Genomic DNA, 17229 nt, shown 5'->3' on the forward strand with positions numbered 1-17229 from the left:
AGTCATCTACCTGTCCCAAACTTGCACTCTGTGTTTGTCTTTGGAAATACAAGCACTCTTTTTACATTAAAGAACACGTCCTGCACAGTTTTCATATGATTTTAGATACTTAAATCTGTCAGACTTCCTGAAAAGACCAAGCATTAAATAAAACTTTAACAGGAATCCTTAGACAGTAAAGTACTCTACAATTTTTAATATAACTGTAAACCCCTTCTCTAAATGCAGCAAAAATTGTAAGTTACTTTGACATTGATGTGCATTTTTTGTGGGGCTTTTAAAGGTAATTCAAAAAAATTGTCTCACGTATAATGAGTTCTAAGTGGAGATGGGAGTAGGCAGTCTAAATCGTTTGTCACGGACTAGATGGGACGAGGGCCTGTTGCAGTGCTGTATTTTTCTGTTACCCTATAATTTGGAGCATCCCTTTATTTATTTTAAATAAATTCAGATATACCCCGTCTGTTAAAATATGTGTCTAAATTTTTTTGGTGAATTATTAGAGTATTAGAAAGTCTTTGACAACAGGCCATTCGATTCAACAAAATTTGCCAAATTTCTATTCACATAGTGTGTTGAAATAACTATCAAGTTTAGATTTGAAAGTATCTAAGGTACTACTCTCACAACTAGGTAGTTTGTTCTATATGACCACAACTGGCTGTGTGAAGAAATGCTTCCTGATGTTAGTCTGAAATCTCCCCTTAACCAGTCTCCACCTATGGTCCCGTCTCCTTGATGATGGATCAATTCTGTAGCAGCAGCTGGCATCCACTTTACTTATATCCCTTCATGATTTTGAAATTTCTATCATGTCTCCTCTCATTCTACGTCTACTTGGACTAAAAAGGTTTAATTCTATCAACCTTTCTTCATAGCTCGTATCACACAGACCTGGAATGAGTCTTGGCACCCTTCTCTGGGCTCTCTCCAGTGTCTTCACATCCCTCACACAATATGGAGATCAAAATTGTACAAGAATTCAAGCTGTTATGTTTAAGATTACCAGTGAATTGTGACATAGCCAATAACATTGCATTGAAAAGATCATGTTGAGGTTGATATTTATTTCTGTTAGCATTGAACTGCCTAGAGTGTGGAAAATGTAACCTTAAAATGCTTCCATGACTGTGCCAGTGTATGAGTGGCTTCTATTTATGTATTTATTAAGAGATACAGCGCAGTAACAAGCCCTTCCAGCCCATTTACACCCATGTGACCAATTAAACTACAGATCTATACGTCTTTGGAATGTGGGAGGAAATCAGAGCTTCAGGAGGAAACCCATTGGGAGAGCATACAAATCTTTACAGACGGTGGCAGAATTGAACCTGGGTTGTTGATCGTGTGATAGTGTTATGCTAACTATTAGAATATTTGCAGACAATGTCTCCGCTGGTCCTATTGGTGATGTAAAGTTTGTTTTTATTTGCAACAAAAGAAATTGAAACCTTGTATGTTCCTGTAATCTGGTCAGCTTCCAATCATGCGGCATCCTTAAGCTTGAGGTTACCCAAAACTCAATTTCTTCCAGCTCACTCTCACAGGGCTGCTCATAAGAATTTATATTTGCTTTCAGAATGTCATGGTAAACACTTAATAATTCACTCGTGTTTGTGGGTCCAGTGCCAGTGAATGATTACGAGGAGAGTTCCATGTCCCTGATCAACTCCTCATTCACATACACACCCCTGACCTCTTTGATCAAATAATTGAGTCAGCATTGCTCACTGTGTACATCTAATATATTGTAGCACCATGAAGTGCCTGAAGAGGTTTTGCTGTTGAAAAGTTTCATAAATGAAATGAGCTGTGCTGCATTCTCACTGCCTGGGAGTTTTTTTTCAATTGTGTGATATGCAATAATCTATTGCAGAAACTTTTCCTATTTGTTGATAACTACTGTTGTTAAAATTCTGACTGGACTCTTAATCCTTGTGACAGATATGTGACCTGAAGGTCATTTCTGGGCAGAATACATACAGACAGTCTGCATCCCCTAGCTCCACCACTGTCCTAGCCAGGATTATCAGCAAGAGTGGAAAATCCCCATTGAGTCATAAGTAAGCTGATGCATAAAATACAAAGTAACACTCTGTAAGACATTTAATTGTACTGACTGAAAAAGCTCATAAGTCAAAGCACCAAAGCAAAGTGTGATTTTTTAAAATTTTTAAATTAGCCATGTTTGAACTGAATAATGTTATGTGTTAAAAGGAGGATTTAATTTAATGAGTCAAGAACATGCGGACTTTGAATATTTCAGTACTATTTACAAATCTGTACATGTAGTGGTAACCATTTCACTGCTACAGCTTTTTGAAAAGACTTCCCCAACTTACTTCATTCTGACAGACCGTGCAATCTACAGGAATCTACATACAATTTCTCCAAATATTCTACAAGTTCCGAACTAAAATGAAAGCTCTGCTGAAGAGAATGTTTAACATTATCATTTTAACAAGGGAGCAGCAGTAGTAGAAGTGCAATTACTCGAGTCCAGGATGTTGCTCTCCCAAGGGATTATTCCCTTCATGGAGGCATTTATTTAACTTACACACGACCAGCCACCATACGATCACTGTCAAATCGAGGTCAGGGTCCAGTGAATGGCATCCAAGAAGACAGGAGACCCTTCTTCCAGCTTCACTGCAATTATGATGTGTCATCAACTTCCAGCAGCTCATGGTTGAGGGCTTGGGTGGATCACTCTTTATCTGAAACCTCCCCTTTGACCTTACAGGCCACGGGAGATGCCACCAGGACCTCTCAGGATCTCAGGAATTTAAGCTTCAATAAGATGACGATCCTTGGAAAAGAAAAGGAGTACAAGGCAAGAAAGGGACTATAATAGTTGAACCAATCACCACTTTTATCATAACATTTTACAGTTTGTGCCATCAGACACAGAGAACAAAACCTTTGGAACTTAGCTGCCTACTTGTGATATGACCTCTCATCAAGTAGTTCTACTTATCTTTCTTTGCTCCTTATCACTCTATCTATAATCCTTTTTGACTATTAGTTTTATAACCACCTTTCTGTTCTCTACTGTTTTGATTATTCTTCCTTTGTTCCAGCAAAGTTAATGTTTATAGAAACAGCAGTGACAGTTTTTTTGTGAAGAGTAAATTGAAATAATACAAATGGTAAATACAGAAGTGTTGTGTATTTAATACTGCAGTAATATTTTAAATATATATAAAAACTTCAATGGTAAAAAGACCCTGATGGGTGTTATACACAGAACCCCAAACAGTAGTAAGGATGTGATCTACAAATTACAACAGGAGATAGAAAATGCCTCCGAAAAGGGCAATGCTAGAACAGTCATGGGGGATTTCAATATGCAGGTATATTGGGAAAATCGGGTTGGTTCTGGATTCCAAGAGGGGGAATTTCTAGAATGCCGACAAGATGGCTTTTTAGAGCAGCTCGTGGTTGAGCCCACTAGGGGATCAACTATTCTGGATTGGGTGTTGGGCAATGAACTGGAATTGATTAGAGACCTTAAGGTAAAAGAACCATTTGGGAGAAAGTGACCATATTATGATCACATTCACCTTGAAATTTGAGAAGGAGAAACTAAAGACATATATATATATCAGTATTACAGTGGAGTAAAGAGAACTACAGTGGCACGAAAAAGGAGTTGGCCAGAATTGATTGGGAAAAAACACTGGTAGGGATGATGGATTTTGGATCTGTTTTCACTGATGAAGACACTGGCAGTACGGTGGAAGTTTCAGGTGTCAGGGTCATGAGGTGTGTGAAGTTACCATTACTAGAAAGAATATTCTTGGGAAACTGAAAGGTCTGAAGGTAGATAAGTCACCTGGACCAGATGGTGTACTTCCTAGGGTGCTGAAGAGATTGTGGAGGCATTAGTGATCATCTTTAAAGAATCACTAGATTCTGGAATGGTTCTGGAAGACTGGAAAATTGCAAAAGTTACTCCACTCTTCAAGAATCAAAATCAGGTTTATTATCACCATGTGCCATGAAATTTGTTAACTTAGCAGCAGCAGTAAAAATGCAATACATGATATAGAAGAAGAAAAAATGATAAATAAATAAATCAATTACAGTATACGTATATTGAATAGATTAAAAATCATGCAAAAAAACAGAAATAATATATATTTTTAAAAGTGAGGTAGTGTTCAAGGGTTCAATGTCCATTTAGGAATCGGATGGCAGAGGGGAAGAAGCTGTTCCTGAATCGCTGAGTGTGTGCCTTCAGGCTTCAGCACCTCAGAGGTCCTTAATAACTGACGCTGCCTTTCTGAGACACTGCTCCCTGAAGGTGTCCTGGGTACTTTTTAGGCTAGTACCCAAAATGAACAATGGTTGTATCATCAGCAAATTTATAGATGGTATTTGAGCTATGCCTAGCCACACAGTCATGGATATAGAGAGAGTAGAGCGGTGGGCTAAGCACACACCCCTGAGGTGCACCAGTGTTGATCGTCAGCGTGGAGGATATGTTATCACCAATCCGCACAAATTGTGATTTTCTGGTTAGGAGGCTGAGGATCCAATTGCAGAGGGAGATACAGAGGCCCAGGTTCTGCAACTTCGCAATCAGGATTGTGGGAATGATGGTATTAAATGCTGAGCTATAGTCAATGAACAGCATCCTGACATAGGTGTTTGTGTTGTCCAGGTGGTCTAAAGCCAGGTGGAGAGCCACTGAGATTGCATCTGACATTGACCTATTGTGGTGATAGACAAATTACAACGGGTGCTGGTCCTTGCTGAGGCAGGAGTTCAGTCTAGTCATGACCAACCTCTCAAAGCATTTCATCATTGTAGATGTGAGTGCTCCTGGGCAATAATCATTAAGCAGCTCACGTTATTCAACTTAGGCACTGGTATAATTGTTCCCTTTTTGAAGCAAGTGGGAACTTCCACCCGTAGCAGTGAGAGGTTGAAAATGTCCTTGAATACTCCCACCAGTTGGTTGGCACAGGTCTTTAGAGCCTTACCAGGTACTCCATCAGGACCATCCACTTTGCGAGGGTTCACTCTCTTTAAAGACAGCCTAACATCGGCCTCTGAGACAGAGATCACTGGGTCATCAGGTGCAGCAGGGATCTTCACAGCTATAGTTGTGTTCTCCCTTTCAAAGCAGATATAGAAGGCTGTTGAGTTCATCTGGTAGTGAAGCATTGCTGCCATTCATGCTATTGGGTTTTGCTTTGTAGATGTAATGTCTTGCAAGCCCTGCCCGGGTTGTCGTACATCTGATGTTGCCTCCAACCTCGGTCAAAATTGTCTCTTCGTCCTTGAAATAGCCCTCTGCAAATCATACCTTTTTTTGGTACGGACATAGGTCATCAGACTTCAATGCCACAGATCTAGCCTTCAACAGATAACATACGTCCTGGTTTATTCATGGATTTTGGTTTGGGAATGTACAGTAAGTCTTTGTGGGCACAAACTCATCCACACAGTTTTTAATTAAGTCAGTTACAGCTGCAGCATTCTCAACCAGGTTTGAAGATGAATCCCTGAATACAGTCCATTCCACTTCAAAGCCGTCCTGTAAGCGCTTCTGTGCTTCCCTTATCCATACCTTCTTGCTTCTAACTACTGGACCAAGAAGGGAGAGAGGCCAAAGAAAGTAAACTATAGGCCACTTAGTCTGATCTCAGTGGTTGGGAAGATGTTGGAGTAGTTTATTAAGGATGAGGTCTCAGAGTACTTGGAGGCACATGATAAAATGGCTGTAGTCAGCGTGATTTCCTCAAGGGAAAATCTTTCCTGACCAATCTGTTGGAATTCTCATTGAAACCTACCAAATGTTAAAAGGAGTAGATAGGGTGGATGTGGAGAGGGTGTTTCCTGTGGTGGGGATATCCAGAACCAGAGACCACAGCCTCAAAATTGAGGGGAGACCTTTTAGAACATCTTAGAGGAATTTTTTTACCCAGGGAGTAGTGAATCTGTGGAATGTACTCTCACAGACCGCAGTGGAGGCCAAGTCTGTGGTATTTTTAAGGCAGAGGTTGATGGATTCTTGATTAGTCAGGGTGTGAACAGAAAGGGCAGAAAGTAGGAGATTGGGGCTGAGAGGGAAAGTGTTTCAGCCATGATGAAACAGCAAAACAGACTCAATGAGCCAAATGGCCTAATTCTCCGACTATATCTTATGCTTTTAATCATTTCACACAGAAGGAGTATGACTAATTGTTTTGTTGCAAACACGAAAAATGTGCATTCAAGTGTTTAAGTGTGCAAAGATTTTAATGTTGTGCAGTTGAAGAACTGAAAGGATAGAAAACAGCACCGTAAAGTCTTTCGCTTGAACCCAGAGCTATGAAATACTATAGTCAGATTGTCAGAGAATCAGTTGGTCATGCCAGAGTTTAATAAAGTTCAAGAGGAATTGTGTTAGTATTAGAAATAATAGAGGCATAAGATCTAAGGTTCTCCGTGTTCCTGGAAGAATATTTCGCAAAGTTGATGCTTAAAAACTAATTGGTAAGAATTCTGACTTGGGCACTTCTGGTTTGCAATTTTCTAAAATTGAATTATGTAATTTTCAGTTACTTAATATTCCTATAAATTAATATTTTCTATTGATTTATGTTTCAGTATGGACTTGTAAAGGGATAGTGAATAACATTAGTGAGTACATCACATAGTCAATACATCTCATCTTATTACCACTGCATGATACAGACAGGTAGTAAATCACATTATGGTTGCAAAGTTGTTTTTTTCCTCTCTCTCTGTTTATAAAATACTCTTTCTACCTATTAACTATGCAACTAATTTTAATAGCATACTGAATTAATATTGTACCATGTTGTCTCGATGAGACAATGAAATCAAGTATAAAAACAAACTGAAAATATAACTTTCTCAGGTGACTGTGTACAAAACTAATCTAGTCAACTGCAAGACTTCCCTCTCTGCCAACTAGATGTTATTAATATTCACAAGACACATTGATTGATGAAAAAATCCAAACAGAAATCTTGTTCACAATTTATCAACAGTTCCAATCTAAATGCTCAAAATTTCCAATCCTTTCCAAATCACCTGAGTGTGGCTTCACCTTTACAGTAGAGGAGGCCATGGATAGACATATCAGAATGGGAATGGGATGTGGAATTAAAATACTCAGGTTGGAGGAACAACACCTTATTTTCCGTCTGGGTAGCCTCCAACCTGATGGCATGAACATTGACTTCTCTAATTTCTGCTAATGCCCCACCTCCCCCTCGTACCCCATCCATTATTTATTTATATACACACATTCTTTCTCTCTCTCTCCTTTTTCTCCCTCTGTCCCTCTGACTATACCCCTTGCCCATCCTCTGGGTTTTCCCCCCCCTCCCCCTTTTCCTTCTCCCTGGGCCTCCTGTCCCATGATCCTCTCATATCCCTTTTGCCAATCACCTGTCCAGCTCTTGGCTCCATCCCTCCCCCTCCTGTCCTCTCCTATCATTTTGGATCTCCCCCTTCCCCTCCCACTTTCAAATCTCTTACTAGCTCTTCTTTCAGTTAGTCCTGACGAAGGGTCTCGGCCTGAAACGTCGACTGCACCTCTTCCTGGAGATGCTGCCTGACCTGCTGCGTTCACCAGCAACTTTGATGTGTGTTGCTTGAATTTCCAGCATCTGCAGAATTCCTCATGTCTGAACATAACAAACCACTTTCCCTAATAATGACTTACCTCATAAACAATAAAGAACATTGGTCAACATCAGCAAGACTAAAGAGCTGATTGTGAACTTCAGGAAGGGTAAGATGAGGAAACACAAACTAATCCTCATAGAGGGATCAGAAGTGGAGAGAGTGAGCAATTTCATGTTCCTGGTTATCAATATCTCTGAGGCCCTAACCTGGAAGCCAAGACAGTGGCAATATTTCATTAGGAGTTTGAGGAGATTCCATGTGTTAACTATTTGCCAACACTTGAAAACTTCTACAAATGTACCATGGGGTGCATCACCATCTGGTATGGGGGGGGGGTGGCTGCTGGAAAAGATTGAAATAAGTTGTGGAAACTTGCAAAATTAGTCAGCTCTATCACGTGTAGCAGCTTCCGTAGTAGCCAAGACATCTTCAAGGAGCAGTGCCTTAGGAAGGCAGCATCCATCACTAAGGATCCCCACCATCCATGACATGCCGTCTTCTCACTGTTGCCATCAGGTAGGAGGTACAGAAGCCTGAAGGCACACACTCAGTGATTTAGGAACAGCTTCTTCCCCTCTGCCATGAACACTATTTCACTACTTTTTTATTTCTACTATTTTGTACTACTTTCTTTAACTCAACTATTTAATAGACATACAGTGTATATACAATGTAACTCAGTTTTTTTCTCTGTATTTATTTATCATGTATTTCATTGTACTCCTGCTGTAAAGTTAACAAATTTAATAACATATGCCAGTGGTATCAAATCTGATTCTGAGAATATTCTTTTTCTTTAAGTGAAAAGCATTACAAATAATACTCCTTATCGGTAAAGGTTTAACAAAGGTTGTCGTAACTATTCAAACTAGATTTGTGCTCCAATAAATAGAGAGCACCAGTTTTAGAAACAAAAGCTTGTTTTGTGTCTATTGCAAGAATGTAAGAAATCTCTGGTAGGAAATGAGAAAGATTTAATGAATGATTGGTCAGGGATTTACAGGAAGAGCCAGTTGCCATTCAGTGTTGCAATCTCCACTGTTTGTAATTTACATCAATAACTTTGATTCAAAATCTAACAAACTTTCACATACGTTAACTGGTTTATCTAACACTACACAAGGTTGTCTTGACACACTTCTATAGATATGCTGTGAGTGCAATTCTCATTATTGTCATTGGAGAGTAGATCCCACACCACCAGTTTAGGGAACAGTTATTACCCTTCAGACATCAGTTTGCTGAACCAGCAGGGATACTGACACTTACTTTTGAACTGATTCCACAATCTATGGACCCACTTTCAAGGACTTTACAACTTATGTTCTCAATATTACTTACTTATTTTATTTTCAGTTTGTTTTCCTTTTGTACATTGATTGTTCGTCAGTTTTGGTTTGTGTGTAGTTTTTCATTGGTTTGATTGTATTTCTCCGTTCAACAATGAATGTCTACAAGAAAATGAATCATGGTGACATATACAGTGCATACTTTGAACTTGCATTTATCCCACTGTTAAAGTGAATATGAAGCCAGGACCTTGATCCAATGTGATAATGAAAGAGAACAAGAGGAAAAAGAATCAATTGACTTCATTTTAGTTTGAGCCTTCAGTTTATTCAACTTTCGTTGATCATTGAGGAACTAAAATTAGTTTCTAACATTAATCAAGTAGATGATACAATAAACTCAATAATATTAAATCCTACCCAGTTGAATAGGTTCACGGTTCTTGCTCTGTTACTGATGCACTATCAATTACTCCAAAAGACTGAAAGTAGAGTAAATACTGAAAGGCTTTTATTAACAGTAAATGGACCAACGTGCATGCTGAGTATCTGTCCTGGACTGAGGGAGGAGCAGTGACACAATCGCCTTTATTCAGGGGTCTGTGGGAGGAGCCACAGGAGCAGTCAGCAGAGGGGCATGTCCAGGCATGTCCAGACAGGTAACCCAGTTACAACCTGTATCTATTGTTTACCACAGTTACCTTTGTTGATAGTATGCTTCTGATGCTTTTACAAAACTTTCTTTTCTCAAATATCCCATATTTCTCCTATGTCACCCGACATACAACTTCAGCATTTAAAATAACAGTTCTTATTTGAATTAGCAATGCATTAAAAAATGTTCAAATTCACATTCCCTAAATTTCTTAATGTTTGATTATTTTAAGTCATCTGTTAATTCTGAAAATCCCACTTCAACTAAATTCATTTATAACTTGAGATTTTTGCATTGGAAGAGGAGTTACTCTCTCCCAAATAAATTTTCCACGGTACAAAATTGTAAGCATTTTCTCTATAATATTCTAAAGAAAGGTGTACCATATAGCCGACTGTATAATATGGGACTATTTTATGTCGTAGCAACACGTTATTGACCATCCGCTATTAGGCACGTATTGATCTGTATACATGTGTTCAGTTCGGGTTCCGTAAGTGAAAGCCCCTGTTAACTTAGCTCCAGTCTCCAGCATTTTTATTACTGATATTGTTGTGTAAACAGCCACATACACAGCAAATTGGTGACGAGGTTAATGAAACTGCATCATATCAGAACGCCGATAACGGCACTCAGAAGAGGCAGAGGAGAAGCGAGGTGCTAATCAAAGCACTTCACCCTCCGAGCAGGCTGCATATTGCTGGGCAGAGGGATTGGTGCGGGGCTCGCCATTGGGAGACAGGGGGATCAGTGGTAGTTTCTCTTAACTTTTGGTTGGCCTGTTTGTTTAATTTTACGTATTTTATTAATTTATTTTCTTCCCCTTTATTCCGCCTAGTAGTTTGGAAAGGGTTAGTTTGTAGCCTATGGCTGCAAAGGGGGGAGGGGGCGGTTGAGATTGAAGGAGGAGGGTGGGAGACTGTGGAATACTCCAGAAGTAAAGGTAGCCAAAAAAGGGATGCATCAAGTGAAAGACCCGATGTAATGGGGGACAACAAATTGAGGAAAATGGGTGACTTGGAGGAATTTATAGTTCTGTATAAAATTAAAGATCAGAAGGAAGGGGAAGGAGGATTTAGAGCCCTTAATCCTTTGAAAGTGGCAGCAGCATTAGAGAACCAAATAGATAAAGGATTCCAGGCCAAGATTTTGTCTAACGGATTGCTGAAAATTTGTTGCAAAGATGTTGACTAATATAGCAGTGCTAAAACGGTGGAAAAATTGCTTGTGAAAGTGGAGTGTATTACTCCGAAAAAAAGGAAGGGAGTTGGGGGGTAGTGTATGGTACTTGGTCGAGCATGACTGAAAAGGAAATTTTGGACAATATTAAAGGTGGTTGAGTGATTGAAGCCAAATGATTAAAATCGAGAGAAGGGGGTGATTGGGATTCTCTTGTCCTACTGGTTTTTGCAGGTGACGTTCTTCCAACTAGAGTCTATCTTGGGAGCATGCCTTATCAAGTTAGAGAATATATTAGACCTCCCTTGCGCTGTTATAATTGGACACGTTGCTGGTTCATGCCGAGGTGAAAGAAGATGTGTGAAATGTGGAGAGGATCATTATATCATGATATCAGAGGATCATGTAAGGCAGCGGCACCTAAATGCAGCAACTGTGGAGGGGAATGTGTAGCGGCGTTCAGAGGATGTGAGTATTTTATCAAGGCAAAGCAGATTCAGGTTGTTAGTAACCAACAAAAAATATCATATGCTGAGGCAGTAAAGAAAGTGGAATAGAGAGCAAAAGATAAGTAAAGAAAAGATTGGAACGATGGGGAGTCAGCACATTCTGCGTTCTCAGACTATGGTTCCTTCAGACATGTTGTTGATGACTAAAGAGTTTTTTGGCATCGTTTGTTGTTGATGTACTGGCCAGGGCTAAAACTACAACCAAGAGGTCAGATATGATAAAAGTAGTTGTTGGAGCTGCAGAGAGATTTCTTGATAAGAAACAAGTTTTACTTGAAAAACTACATGAGTATATAACAGACAAATAATCACTGAATACTTTCCAGTTGTCGGGGTCAGAAAGTACGGAGGAGATTTATGTGGATGAAGAGGCCGATAATTAGTATTTGGATGTTTTTAATATTACAATGGAATGCAAGAAATTTAATTGCAAATAGTCAAGAATTAAAAAGATTTGTTGGAACTTTTAAAGATAAGCCTGATTTGATCGGTTAAAGCCTCGTTTAGATTTTGTGATCCCTGGATATGATAGTTTGAGAGTTGACAGAATGGGTAAATCTGATGGAGGGTGTGCAACTTTCATAAAAACAGGACTCCAGTTCAGAAGACTTGATTTTAAATCTAACCTTGAAAATGTGGCTGTGGAGGTCTGGAGCTCTCGTGGTCAAACAACTTTGATTAACTTTTATAATCCATGTAATATGATGATGTTATCAGTTTTGGATGAAATTATGAATAAGGTAAGATCCCCAGTAATCTGGGTTGGAGATTTCAATGCCCATGATCCTATATAGGGTAGTGAAAGTAAAGATAGTATTGGAGCAGTAGTAGAGGAGTTTCTGGATAAATACAACATGGTACTTGTAAATGACGGAAGGCCTACAAGATTTAATATTGTAAAGAATACTTGTAGTCACCTAGACTTATCAATCACTTCCTCAAACTTAGCCAGGGTCGGGGAATGGGATGTTATGGACAGTTACACACTAGGAAGTGATCACTATCCTATATTATGTAGATTTGGTAGAAATTTGATAGTAGAAGTTGAGGAGAGGGCTCCCAGGTATAATTTTTCTTTGGCCCATTGGGATGAGTACCAAAAGAAAGCTGTGGATATAATAGAAGAGATTGATAGCGAGGGCTCCATAGACGATTGGAACGAATCCCTCTGTTCTATAATTCATAAAGTTGCTCAGTTGACTATTCCACTACAGAATGTTCCTAAGGCTCGAGCATTAGTTCCATTGTGGAATAAAAAATTGTGATATAGCAGTAAGAAACAGAAATAGAGCTTACAGGAAATTAAGTACCCAGTGTTAGATAATGTTATGGAGTATAAAAAGGAAAGAGCAGTAGCAAGGAGAGTAATTAAAAATGCAAAGACAGTAGACAATAGGTGCAGGAATAGGCCATTTGGCCCTTCGAGCCAGCACCGCCATTTACTGTGATCATGTCTGATCATCCACAATCAGTATCTGGTTCCTGCCTTATCCCCATAACCTTTGATTCCGCTATCTTTAAGAGTTCTATCCATCTCTTTCTTGAAAGCATCCAGAGACTTGGCCTCCACAGCCTTCTGGGGCAGAGCATTCCATATATCCACCACTCTCTGGGTGAAAAAGTTTTTCCTCAACTCCATTCTAAGTGGCCTACCCCTTATTCTTAAACTGTGGCCTCTGGTTCTGGACTCACCCATCAGCGTGAACATGCTTCCTGCCTCCAGCGTGTCCAATCCCTTAATAATCTTATATGTTTCAATAAGATCCCCTCTCGGCCTTCTAAATTCCAGAGTATACAAGCTCAGTCGCTCCAATCTTTCGACATATGACAGTCCCGCCATCCCGGGAATTAACCTTGTGAACCTACGCTGCACTCCCTCAATAGCAAGAATGTCCTTCCTCAAATTTGGAGACCAAAACTGCACACAGTACTCCAGGTGTGGTCTCACCAGGACCCTGTACAGCTGCAGAAGGACCTCTTTGCTCTTATACTCAATTCCCCTTTTATGAAGGCCAGCATGCCATTAGCTTTTTTCACTGCCTGCTGTACTTGCATGCTTGCTTTCGGTGACCGATGTACAAGAACACCTAGATCTCGTTGTGCTTCCCCTTTCCCTAACTTGACTCCATTTAGATAATAATCTGCCTTCCCGTTCTTACCACCAAAGTGGATAACCTCACATTTATCCACATTAAACTGCATCTGCCATGCATCTGCCCACTCACCCAGCCTGTCCAAGTCACCCTGCATTCTCATAACATCCTCCTCACACTTCACACTGCCACCCAGCTTTGTGTCATCGGCAAATTTGCTAATGTTACTTCTAACTCCCTCATCTAAATCATTAATATATATTGTAAACAGCTGTGGTCCCAGCACTGAACCCTGCGGTACCCCACTGGTCACCGCCTGCCATTCCGAATGGGACCCATTAATCGCTACTCTTTGTTTTCTGTCAGCCAGCCAATTTTCAATCCATGTCAGTACTCTGCCCCCAATACCATGTGCCCTAATTTTGCCCACTAATCTCCTATGTGGGACTTTATCAAAGGCTTTCTGAAAATCCAGGTACACTACATCCACTGGCTCTCCCTTGTCCATTTTCATAGTTACATCCTCAAAAAATTCCAGAAGATTAGTCAAGCACGATTTCCCCTTCGTAAATCCATGCTGACTCGGACCAATCCTGTTACTGCTATCCAGATGTGTCGTAATTTCATCTTTTATAATTGACTCCAGCATCTTTCCCACCACCAATGTCAGGCTAACTGGTCTATAATTCCCTGTTTTCTCTCTTCCTCCCTTCTTGAAGAGAGAGACAACATTAGCCACCCTCCAATCCACAGGAACTGATCCTGAATCTATAGAACATTGGAAAATGATTACCAGTGTGTCCACGATTTCTAAAGCCACCTCCTTAAGTACCCTGGGATGCAGACCATCAGGTCCCGGGGACTTATCAGCCTTCAGACCCAACAGCCTATCCAACACCATTTCCTGCCTAATATAAATTTCCTTCAATTCATCCATTTCCCTCGGTCCTTTGGCCACTATTACACCTGGGAGATTGTTTGTGTCTTCCCTAGTGGGATAGTGGAGGGATAGTTGGAGAAGCTTTTGTGGAACCCTGGGCCCTGAGACACCTATAAAGCAGCTATGGACAATCATTCACAGAATTCTCCCAGTTCCTCCGTCTCCGCCGCATCTGCTCCGAGGATGAGGCTTTCCGTTCCAGGGCATCTCAAATGTCCTCTTTCTTTAAGGATCGTGGTTTTCCTTCTACCGTCATCAATGATGTCTCACCCGCATCTCCTTCATTTCCCGCACTTCGGCCCTCACCCCATCCTCCCGCAACCACAACAGGGAGAGAGTTCCCCTTGTCCTTACCTACCACCCCACCGGCCTCTGGATCCAGCACATTATCCTCCGCAACTTCCGCCACCTTCAACAGGACCCCACCACTAAGCACATCTTTCCCTCTCCACCCCTCTCCACTTTGCGCAGGGATCGGTCCCTCCGTGACTCCCTCATCCGCACGTCCGTCCCCACTGATCTCCCACCCGGCACTTATCCCTGTAAACGTAAGTGCTACACCTGTCCCTACACCTCCTCTCTTGCAACCATTCAGGGCCCCAAACAGTCCTTCCAGGTGAGACAACACTTCACTTGTGAGTCTGTTGGGGTCATCTGTTGCATCCGGTGCCCCCGGTGCGGCCTCCTCTACATCGATGAAACCCGACGCAGATTGGGGGACCGCTTTGTCGAGCACCTCCGCTCCGTCCGCCAAAACAGACAGGATCTCCCAGTAGCCACCCACTTCAACTCTGCTTCCCATTCCCATTCAGATACGTCCATACATGGCCTCCTCTGCTGCCATGATGAGGCTAAACTCAGGTTGGAGGAGCAACACCTCATATACCGTCTAGGTAGTCTCCAGCCCCTTGGTATGAACATAGAATTCTCCAGCTTCTGGTAATTCCCTCCCCCTCCCTTCCTCTATCCCTATTTCACTCTACCCCCTCCCCCAGCTCCCCCATGGTTCCGCCTCCTTCTTCTACTACCCATTGTTTTCAAGGCTATGATGTCAATGCTTCCCCTCCCCCACCCCTTCGTCTTTCAAATTACTGGTCTTTCAACTGAAGCTACAAGCATTCTTCAAATCCTTCCCCATCTTTCATTCTTCAGTCCTGTCGAAGGGTTCCGGCCCGAAACATCAACTCATCGTTTCTAACTGATGCTGCCCGACCTGCTGAGTTCATCCAGTGTACTGAAAGTGTTGCATTCACAGAATGTCAGGGATATATAGAAAACCATCCCAGCTTTGCTGGAAGGAGATATTGAAGCTGTAACCAATAAGGAAAAGGCTGATATGTTTGTAGAGGTGTTCCAAGCGTAACACAGTTCTGGAGAGCCAGGTCATTTGAGAAAGGAAATTATGTTAAAGGAAAGTTGCAAATTGGACAGGAGTTTGGATGATAATAGCTCCATAAATTTGTTTTTCTCCCTTCAGGAATTGCAAGAAGCTGTCCAATCAGGTTCGAACACTTCTCCTGGCAGGGATGGACTGTGTTAAGAATTGCTTAAGCATTTAGATGTCTCTGTATTAATAGAAATACTAGCTTTATTTAGTTCAGTGTGGAAAGAAAGAAAATTACCAGTGGAATGGAAGCATGCGGTGGTAGTTCCAGTTTTAAAGCCAGGTAATATGAATAGGTAATGGTACCCCTCAAGGAAGCTTCATTAGTCCAGTTCTTTTTAATGTCATGATAAACGATATCTTTGATCAGGTAGGGACAGGATTTGGCAAAGAGGAAGAAACGTCAAGTATATATTAAAGCAGGTACAAAAGGCTTTAAGATCAGTTGAAAACTGGGTAAATAAATGGGGTTTCAGGATTTCTGCTTCTAAGTCCAAATATATGATTTTTGGCTTTAGAAGAAAGATTCCTGATTATGAATGGTGTCTATATGATTATCCATTAGAAAAAGTCAAGGTATTCAAGTTTTTAGGTGTCTGGTTTGATGAAAGACTTACTTGGAGGGTTCATATAGATAAAACAATTGGAAAGTGTGAGAAAGTTTTAAATGTTATGAGAAGTATTGCTGGATGTGACTGGGGAGCTGGGCAGGAAACTATGTACTTAAAATATCTAGCAATGATTAGATCAGTTATTGATTATGGTTGTATTGCTTATGGTTCTGCCGCTACGGCAGTGCTTGGAAAATTAGACAGTGTGCTGTCCAAAGCACTGAGACTCTGTTGTGGAGCTTCTAGAACAACAACAGTCCCTGCATTATGCGTGGAGATGGGAGAAGTGCCTCTACATATAAGATGAGTTCAGTTGGGCCTGCAGTATTGGGCAAAACTAAATGGATTCAGTCACAGCTGTCCATCAAAATGTTTTTTGCAGGGGAAGTCGGAGCGCCAAAGTAAAATTTAAAGATATCCATTTTTAGATTTGGTTAATAACTGGGCTGTGAAATTGAAACTGATTGAGGAAGACATAGCTGACCAAATTTGCTTGCCGCCCGTTCCTTTTTGGCTTTTGCCAGAACCAGAAGTAGACCTATTCCTCCTTTTTCAGCTTCAAGGAAGCAGAGCAATTACAAGTGTCGATCATAAATGAATATTTAAATAATAAATGGGAATCTTATCTGAAGATTTTTACTGATGGCTCAGTGGACCCAGAGAGCAATAGTGCAGGATTTGGGTTGTACGTGTCTCAGCTTGGAATTAAGATTGATCACCGGGTTTCAGATGGTGTTTCTGTCTTTGCAACAGAATTATTAGCAATCCTCTGGGCCTTATGGTGGATAGAAGACTCTCAACCATGCAGGGTTATCATCTTTTCGGATTCTGCTGCTGCCTTAGAGGCTATAAAAGGGAATAAATCAAAAGCTTGTCCTGGCATAGTTATTGAGATTCTCTTAGTTTTGCTTAGAGTAGG

The 17229-nt window shown here is 40.8% G+C and overlaps 1 long non-coding RNA gene across 1 annotated transcript in view; it reads right to left on the reverse strand.

Moving 5' to 3' along the window:
- Nucleotides 1-2040: 2040 nt before the first annotated feature.
- LOC134345217 (uncharacterized) overlaps nt 2041-17229 on the reverse strand; it is a 42687-nt gene continuing 27498 nt past the window's right edge. Inside the window, exons 2-3 of the long non-coding RNA XR_010017639.1 lie at nt 8992-9101; nt 2041-2809 (exon numbers count right to left, since the gene is read on the reverse strand). This is a non-coding gene — a long non-coding RNA (uncharacterized LOC134345217). The remainder of the gene's footprint in view (nt 2810-8991; nt 9102-17229) is intronic.

This window comes from Mobula hypostoma, chromosome 4 (assembly GCF_963921235.1).
Source record: "Mobula hypostoma chromosome 4, sMobHyp1.1, whole genome shotgun sequence".
NCBI classification, from domain to species: domain Eukaryota; kingdom Metazoa; phylum Chordata; class Chondrichthyes; order Myliobatiformes; family Myliobatidae; genus Mobula; species Mobula hypostoma.